This window comes from Prorops nasuta, unplaced genomic scaffold (assembly GCF_024137725.1).
Source record: "Prorops nasuta isolate Cenicafe-Biocafe unplaced genomic scaffold, Cenicafe_Pnas_1.2 PNAS00016, whole genome shotgun sequence".
NCBI classification, from domain to species: Eukaryota; Metazoa; Arthropoda; class Insecta; order Hymenoptera; family Bethylidae; genus Prorops; species Prorops nasuta.
In genome coordinates this window covers 2,475,708-2,485,864 of record NW_027116813.1, presented here as the reverse complement: position 1 = coordinate 2,485,864, position 10,157 = coordinate 2,475,708, and positions in this window count along the sequence as shown.

Below are 10,157 nucleotides of genomic sequence, written 5' to 3'. Positions count from 1 at the left end.
AGGGTAACTCACTTGGGGTCAGGGAGTACATATATGGGACTAGGGTAACTCACTTGGGGACAGGGAGTACTTATATGGGACTAGGGTAACTCACTTGGGGTCAGGGAGTACCTATATGGGACTAGGGTAACTCACTAGGGGTCAGGGAGTACTTATATGGGACTAGGGTCACACACTTTGGGTCACGGAGTACTTATATGGGACTAGGGTAACACACATGGGGTCAGGGTGCACTTATATGGGACTAGGGTAACTCACTTGGGATTAGGGAGTACTTATATGGGACTAGGGTCACACACTTTGGGTCACGGAGTACTTACATGGGAATAGGGTAACACACTTGGGGTCAGGGTTTACTTATAAAGGGACTAGGGTAACTCACTTGGGATTAGGGAGTACTTATATGGGACTAGGGTAACTCACTTGGGGACAGGGAGTACTTATAAAGAGGCTAGGGTAACTCACTTGGGGACATGGAGTACTTATAAAGGGGCTAGGGTAACTCACTTGGGGACAGGGAGTACTTATATGGGACTAGGGTAACTCACTTGGGGTCAGGGAGTACTTACATGGGACTAGGGTAACACACTTGGGGTCAGGGTGTACTTATAAAGGGACTAGGGTAACTAACTTGGGATTAGGGAGTACTTATATGGGTCTAGGGTAACTCACTTGGGGTCAGGGAGTACTTATATGGGACTAGGTTCACACACTTTGGGTCACGGAGTACTTATGTGTGAGTAGGGTAACACACTTGGGGTCAGTGTGTACTTCTAAAGGGGCTAGGGTAACTCACTTGGGATTAGGGAGTACTTATATGGGACTAGGGTAACCCACTTTGGGTCACGGAGTACTTATATGGGACTAGGGTAACACACTTGGGGTCAGGGTCTACTTATAAGGGACTAGGGTAACTCACTTGGTGTCAGGGAGTACTTATATGGGACTAGGTTCACACACTTTTGGTCACGGAGTACTTATATGGGACTAGGGTAACTCACTTGGGGACAGGGAGTACTTAGAAAGAGGCTAGGGTAACTAACTTGGGGTCAGGGAGTACTTATATGGGACTAGGGTAACTCACTTGGGGACAGGGTGTACTTATAAAGAGGCTAGGTTAACTCATTTGGGATTAGGGAGTACTTATATGGGACTAGGGTAACTCACTTGGGGTCAGGGAGTACTTATATGGGACTAGGGTAACTCACTTGGGGTCAGGGAGTACTTATTTGGGACTAGGGTAACACACTTTGGGTCACGGTGTACTTATATGGAACTAGGGTAACACACTTGGGGTGACGGAGTACTTATATGGGACTAGGGTAACACACTAGGGTGCAGGGTGTACTTATAAATGGGCTAGTGTAACTCATTCGGGGCAGGGAGTACTTATATGGGACTAGGGTAACTCACTTGGGTACATGGAGTACTTATAAAGGGGCTAGGGTAACTCACTTGGGGTCAGGGAGTACTTATATGGAACTAGGGTCACACACTTTGGGTCACGGAGTACTTACATGGGACTAGGGTAACACACTTGGGGTCAGGGTGTACTTATAAAGGGACTAGGGTAACTCACTTGGGATTAGGGAGTACTTATATGGGACTAGGGTAACTCACTTGGGGACAGGGTGTACTTATAAAGGGGATAGGTTAACTCACTTGGGATTAGGGAGTACTTATATGTTACTAGGGTAACTCACTTGGGGACAGGGAGTACTTATAAAGGGGCTAGGGTAACTCATTCGGGGCAGGGAGTACTTATATGGGACTAGGCTAACCCACTTGGGGACAGGGAGTACTTATATGGGACTAGGGTACCTCACTTGGGGTCAGGGAGTACTTATATGGAACTAGGGTAACTCACTTGGGGACAGGGAGTACTTATATGGGACTAGTGTAACTCACTTGGGGTCAGGGAGTACTTATATGGGACTAGGTTCACACACTTTGGGTCACGGAGTACTTATGTGTGAGTAGGGAAACACACTTGGGGTCAGTGTGTACGTATAAAGGGGCTCGGGCAACTCACTTGGGATCAGGGAGTACTTATATGGGACTAGGGTAGCTCACTTAGGGACAGGGAGTATTTATAAAGGGGCTGGGGTAACTCACTTGGGGACATGGAGTACTTATAAAGGGGGTAGGGTAACTCACTTGGGGACAGGGAGTACTTATATGGGACTAGGGTAACTCACTTGGGGTCAGGGAGTACTTATATGGGACTAGGTTCACACACTTTGGGTCACGGAGTACTTATGTGTGAGTAGGGTAACACACTTGGGGTCAGTGTGTACTTATAAAGGGGCTAGGGTAACTCACTTGGGATTAGGGAGTACTTATTTGGGACTAGGGTAACCCACTTTGGGTCACGGAGTACTTATATGGGACAAGGGTAACACACTTGGGGTCAGGGTCTACTTATAAAGGGGCTAGGGTAACTCATTCGGGGCAGGGAGTACTTATTTGGGACTAGGGTAACTCATTTGGGGTCAGGGAGTACTTATATGGGACTAGGGTACCTCACTTGGAGTCAGGGAGTACTTATAAGGGACTAGGGTAACTCACTTGTTGTCAGGGAGTACTTATATGGGACTAGGTTCACACACTTTGGGTCACGGAGTACTTATATGGGACTAGGGTAACTCACTTGGGGACAGGTAGTACTTATAAAGAGGCTAGGGTAATTAACTTGGGGTCAGGGAGTATTTATATGGGACTAGGGTAACTCATTCGGGGCAGGGAGTACTTATATGGGAGTAGGGTAACTCACTTGGGGTCAGGGTTTACTTATAAAGGGACTAGGGTAACTCACTTGGGATTAGGGAGTACTTATATGGGACTAGGGTCACACACTTTGGGTCACGGAGTACTTACATGGGAATAGGGTAACACACTTGGGGACAGGGAGTACTTATAAAGGGGCTAGGTTAACTCACTTGGGATTAGGGAGTACTTATATGGGACTAGGGTAACTCACTTGGGGACAGGGAGTACTTATAAAGGGACTAGGGTAACTCACTTGGGGTCAGGGAGTACTTATAAAGGGGCTAGGGTAACTCACTTGGGGTGAGGGATTACTTATATGGGACTAGGGTAACTCACTTGGGGTCAAGGTGTACTTATATGGGACTAGGGTAACTCACTAGGGGTCAGGGAGTACTTATATGGGACTAGGGTCACACACTTTAAGTCACGGAGTACTTACATGGGACTAGGGTAACTCACTTGGGGTCAGGGAGTACTTATATAGGAGCTAAAGTAACTCACTTGGGGTCAGGGAGTACTTATATGGGACTAGGGTCACACACTTTGGGTCACGGAGCACTTATATGGGACTAGGGTAACACACATGGGGTAAGGGTGCACTTATAGAGGGGCTAGAGTAACTAATTTGGGGTCAGGGGTTAATTATATTGGACTAGGGTACATCACTTGGGGTCAGCTAGTACTTATATGGGACTAGGGTAACTCCCTTGGGGACATGGAGTACTTATAAAGGGGCTAGGGTAACTCATTCGGGGCAGGGAGTACTTACATGGGACTAGGGTAACTCACTTGGGGTCAGGGAGTACTTATATGGGACTAGGGTACCTCACTTGGGGTCAGGGAGTACTTATATGGGACTAGGGTAACTCACTTGCGGACTGGGAGTACTTATATGGGACTAGGGTAACTCACTTGGGGTCAGGGAGTACTTTTTGGGACTAGGTTCACACACTTTGGGACACGGAGTACTTATGTGTGAGTAGGGTAACACACTTGGGGTCAGTGTGTACGTATAAAGGGACTAGGGTAACTCACTTGGGATTAGGGAGTACTTATATGGGACTAGGGTAACTCACTTGGGGACAGGGAGTACTTATATGGGACTAGGGTAACTCACTTGGGGTCAGGGAGTACTTACATGGGACTAGGGTAACACACTTGGGGTCAGGGTGTACTTATAAAGGGACTAGGGTAACTCATTCGGGGCAGGGAGTACTTATTTGGGACTAGGGTAACTCATTTGGGGTCAGGGAGTACTTATATGGGACTAGGGTAACTCACTTGGGGACAGGGTGTACTTATAAAGGGGCTAGGTTAACTCACTTGGGATTAGGGAGTACTTATTTGGGACTAGGGTAACCCACTTTGGGTCACGGAGTACTTATATGGGACAAGGGTAACACACTTGGGGTCAGGGTCTACTTATAAAGGGGCTAGGGTAACTCATTCGGGGCAGGGAGTACTTATTTGGGACTAGGGTAACTCATTTGGGGTCAGGGAGTACTTATATGGGACTAGGGTACCTCACTTGGAGTCAGGGAGTACTTATAAGGGACTAGGGTAACTCACTTGTTGTCAGGGAGTACTTATATGGGACTAGGTTCACACACTTTGGGTCACGGAGTACTTATATGGGACTAGGGTAACTCACTTGGGGACAGGTAGTACTTATAAAGAGGCTAGGGTAATTAACTTGGGGTCAGGGAGTATTTATATGGGACTAGGGTAACTCACTTGGTGTCAGGCAGTACATATATAGGACTAGGGTAACTCACTTGGGGTCAGGGAGTACTTATATGGGACTAGGGTAACTCATTCGGGGCAGGGAGTACTTATATGGGAGTAGGGTAACTCACTTGGGGTCAGGGTTTACTTATAAAGGGACTAGGGTAACTCACTTGGGATTAGGGAGTACTTATATGGGACTAGGGTCACACACTTTGGGTCACGGAGTACTTACATGGGAATAGGGTAACACACTTGGGGTCAGGGTTTACTTATAAAGGGACTAGGGTAACTCACTTGGGATTAGGGAGTACTTATATGGGACTAGGGTAACTCACTTGGGGACAGGGAGTACTTATAATGGGGCTAGGTTAACTCACTTGGAATTAGGGAGTACTTATATGGGACTAGGGTAACTCACTTGGGGACAGGGAGTACTTATAAAGGGACTAGGGTAACTCACTTTGGGTCAGGGAGTACTTATAAAGGGGCTAGGGTAACTCACTTGGGGTGAGGGATTACTTATATGGGACTAGGGTAACTCACTTGGGGTCAGGGAGTACTTATATGGGACTAGGGTAACTCACTAGGGGTCAGGGAGTACTTATATGGGACTAGGGTCACACACTTTAAGTCACGGAGTACTTACATGGGACTAGGGTAACTCACTTGGGGTCAGGGAGTACTTATATAGGAGCTAAAGTAACTCACTTGGGGTCAGGGAGTACTTATATGGGACTAGGGTCACACACTTTGGGTCACGGAGCACTTTTATGGGACTAGGGTAACACACATGGGGTAAGGGTGCACTTATAGAGGGGCTAGAGTAACTAATTTGGGGTCAGGGGTTAATTATATTGGACTAGGGTACATCACTTGGGGTCAGCGAGTACTTATATGGGACTAGGGTAACTCCCTTGGGGACATGGAGTACTTATAAAAGGGATAGGGTAACTCATTCGGGGCAGGGAGTACTTACATGGGACTAGGGTAACTCACTTGGGGTCAGGGAGTACTTATATGGGACTAGGGTACCTCACTTGGGGTCAGGGAGTACTTATATGGGACTAGGGTAACTCACTTGGGGACTGGGAGTACTTATATGGGACTAGGGTAACTCACTTGGGGTCAGGGAGTACTTTTTGGGACTAGGTTCACACACTTTGGGACACGGAGTACTTATGTGTGAGTAGGGTAACACACTTGGGGTCAGTGTGTACGTATAAAGGGACTAGGGTAACTCACTTGGGATTAGAGAGTACTTATATGGGACTAGGGTAACTCACTTGGGGACAGGGAGTACTTATATGGGACTAGGGTAACTCACTTGGGGTCAGGGAGTACTTACATGGGACTAGGGTAACACACTTGGGGTCAGGGTGTACTTATAAAGGGACTAGGGTAACTCACTTGGGATTAGGGAGTACTTATATGGGAGTAGGGTAACTCACTTGGGGACAGGGTGTACTTATAAAGGGGCTAGGTTAACTCACTTGGGATTAGGGAGTACTTATATGGGACTAGGGTAACTCACTTGGGGACAGGGAGTACTTATAAAGAGGCTAGGGTAATTAACTTGGGGTCAGGGAGTACTTATATGGGACTAGGGTAACTCACTTGGGGTCAGGCAGTACATATATGGGACTAAGGTAACTCACTTGGGGTCAGGGAGTACTTATATGGGACTAGGGTAACTCACTTGGGGTCAGGGAATACTTATATGGGACTAGGATAACTCATTCGGGGCAGGGAGTACTTATATGGGAGTAGGGTAACTCACTTGGGGTGAGGGAGTACTTATATGGGACTAGGTTACCTCACTTGGGGTCAGGGAGTACTTATATGGGACTAGGGTAACTCACTTGGGTACATGGAGTACTTATAATGGGGCTAGGGTAACTCACTTGGGGTCAGGGAGTACTTATAAAGGGGCTAGGGTAACTCATTTGGGGACAGGGAGTACTTATATGGGACTAGGGTCACACACTTTGGGTCACGGAGTACTTACATGGGAATAGGGTAACACACTTGGGATCAGGGTTTACTTATAAAGGGACTAGGGTAACTCACTTGGGATTAGGGAGTACTTATATGGGACTAGGGTCACACACTTTGGGTCACGGAGTACTTACATGGGAATAGGGTAACACACTTGGGGTCAGGATTTACTTATAAAGGGACTAGGGTAACTCACTTGGGATTAGGGAGTACTTATATGGGACTAGGGTAACTCACTTGGGGACAGGGAGTACTTATAAAGGGACTAGGGTAACTCACTTGGGGTCAGGGAGTACTTATAAAGGGGCTAGGGTAACTCACTTGGGGTCAGGGATTACTTATATGGGACTAGGGTAACTCACTTGGGGTCAGGGAGTACCTATATGGGACTAGGGTAACTCACTAGGGGTCAGGGAGTACTTATATGGGACTAGGGTCACACACTTTGGGTCACGGAGTACTTACATGGGACTAGGGTAAATCACTTGGGGTCAGGGAGTACTTATATAGGAGCTAAAGTAACTCACTTGGGGTCAGGGAGTACTTATATGGGACTAGGGTCACACACTTTGGGTCACGGAGCACTTATATGGGACTAGGGTAACACACATGGGGTCAGGGTGCACTTATAGAGGGGCTAGAGTAACAAATTTGGGGTCAGGGATTAATTATATTGGACTAGGGTGCATCACTTGGGGTCAGCGAGTACTTATATGGGACTAGGGTAACTCCCTTGGGGACATGGAGTACTTATAAAGGGGCTAGGGTAACTCATTCGGGGCAGGGAGTACTTACATGGGACTAGGGTAACTCACTTGGGGTCAGGGAGTATGTATATGGGACTAGGGTACCTCACTTGGGGTCAGGGAGTACTTATATGGGACTAGGGTAACTCACTTGGGGACTGGGAGTACTTATTTGGGACTAGGTTCACACACTTTGGGTCACGGAGTACTTATGTGTGAGTAGGGTAACACACTTGGGGTCAGAGTGTACTTATAAAAGGACTAGGGTAACTCACTTGGGGTCAGGGAGTACATATATGGGACTAGGGTAACTCACTAGGGGTCAGGGAGTACTTATATTGGACTAGGGTCACACACTTTGGGTCACGGAGTACTTACATGGGATTAGGGTAACACATTTGGGGTCAGGGTGTACTTATAAAGGGACTAGGGTAACTCACTTGGGGTCAGGGAGTACATATATGGGACTAGGGTAACTCACTTGGGGACAGGGAGTACTTATATGGGACTAGGGTAACTCACTTGGGGTCAGGGAGTACCTATATGGGACTAGGGTAACTCACTAGGGGTCAGGGAGTACTTATATGGGACTAGGGTCACACACTTTGGGTCACGGAGTACTTACATGGGACTAGGGTAAATCACTTGGGGTCAGGGAGTACTTATATAGGAGCTAAAGTAACTCACTTGGGGTCAGGGAGTACTTATATGGGACTAGGGTCACACACTTTGGGTCACGGAGCACTTATGTGGGACTAGGGTAACACACATGGGGTCAGGGTGCACTTATATGGGACTAGGGTAACTCACTTGGGATTAGGGAGTACTTATATGGGACTAGGGTCACACACTTTGGGTCACGGAGTACTTACATGGGAATAGGGTAACACACTTGGGGTCAGGGTTTACTTATAAAGGGACTAGGGTAACTCACTTGGGATTAGGGAGTACTTATATGGGACTAGGGTAACTCACTTGGGGACAGGGAGTACTTATAAAGGGGCTAGGTTAACTCACTTGGGATTAGGGAGTACTTATATGGGACTAGGGTCACACACTTTGGGTCACGGAGTACTTACATGGGAATAGGGTAACACACTTGGGGTCAGGGTTTACTTATAAAGGGACTAGGGTAACTCACTTGGGATTAGGGAGTACTTATATGGGACTAGGGTAACTCACTTGGGGACAGGGAGTACTTATAAAGGGGCTAGGTTAACTCACTTGGGATTAGGGAGTACTTATATGGGACTAGGGTAACTCACTTGGGGACAGGGAGTACTTATAAAGGGACTAGGGTAACTCACTTGGGGTCAGGGAGTACTTATAAAGGGGCTAGGGTAACTCACTTGGGGTCAGGGATTACTTATATGGGACTAGGGTAACTCACTTGGGGTCAGGGAGTACCTATATGGGACTAGGGTAACTCACTAGGGGTCAGGGAGTACTTATATGGGACTAGGGTCACACACTTTGGGTCACGGAGTACTTACATGGGACTAGGGTAAATCACTAGGGGTCAGGGAGTACTTATATAGGAGCTAAAGTAACTCACTTGGGGTCAGGGAGTACTTATTTGGGACTAGGGTCACACACTTTGGGTCACGGAGCATTTATATGGACTAGGGTAACACACATGGGGTCAGGGTGCACTTATAGAGGGGCTAGAGTAACAAATTTGGGGTCAGGGATTAATTATATTGGACTAGGGTGCATCACTTGGGGTCAGCGAGTACTTATATGGGACTAGGGTAACTCCCTTGAGGACATGGAGTACTTATAAAGGGGCTAGGGTAACTCATTCGGGGCAGGGAGTACTTACATGGGACTAGGGTAACTCACTTGGGGTCAGGGAGTATGTATATGGGACTAGGGTACCTCACTTGGGGTCAGGGAGTACTTATATGGGACTAGGGTAACTCACTTGGGGACTGGGAGTACTTATATGGGACTAGGGTAACTCACTTGGGGTCAGGGAGTACTTATTTGGGACTAGGTTCACACACTTTGGGTCACGGAGTACTTATGTGTGAGTAGGGTAACACACTTGGGGTCAGAGTGTACTTATAAAAGGACTAGGGTAACTCACTTGGGGTCAGGGAGTACATATATGGGACTAGGGTAACTCACTAGGGGTCAGGGAGTACTTATATTGGACTAGGGTCACACACTTTGGGTCACGGAGTACTTACATGGGATTAGGGTAACACATTTGGGGTCAGGGTGTACTTATAAAGGGACTAGGGTCACACACTTTGGGTCACGGAGTACTTACATGGGATTAGGGTAACACATTTGGGGTCAGGGTGTACTTATAAAGGGACTAGGGTAACTCACTTGGGGTCAGGGAGTACTTACATGGGACTGGGGTAACACACTTGGGGTCAGGGTGTACTTATAAAGGGACTAGGGTGAGTCACTTGCGGTCAGGGAGTATATATATGGGACTAGGGTAACTCACTTGGGGACAGGGAGTACTTATATGGGACTAGGGTACCTCACTTGGTGTCAGAGAGTACATATATGGGACTAGGGTAACTCACTTGGGGACAGGGAGTACTTAAATGGGACTAGGGTATCTCACGTGGGGTCGGGGAGTACTTATATGGGACAAGGGTCACACACTTTGGGTCACGGAGTACTTATATGGTACTAGGGTATCTCACTAGGGGTCAGGGAGTACTTATATGGGACTAGGGTAATTCACTTTCCTGGGGCGGTTTACCACGCTACCAGGCGCGTCCCCGGGTGGTGGATAGGGGGCCGGCCGGCAGATATGCCGGTTAGCTGCGAAATAAGCCGTTTCATACGGACGAATAAGCAGTCGCGAACCAAAATGGTATTCTCACCCTCGCCTCATTTCATTCTCATGTGTCATCTGCCGTCGTACGGATTCCGGACGAGGGCCCCATAACATCA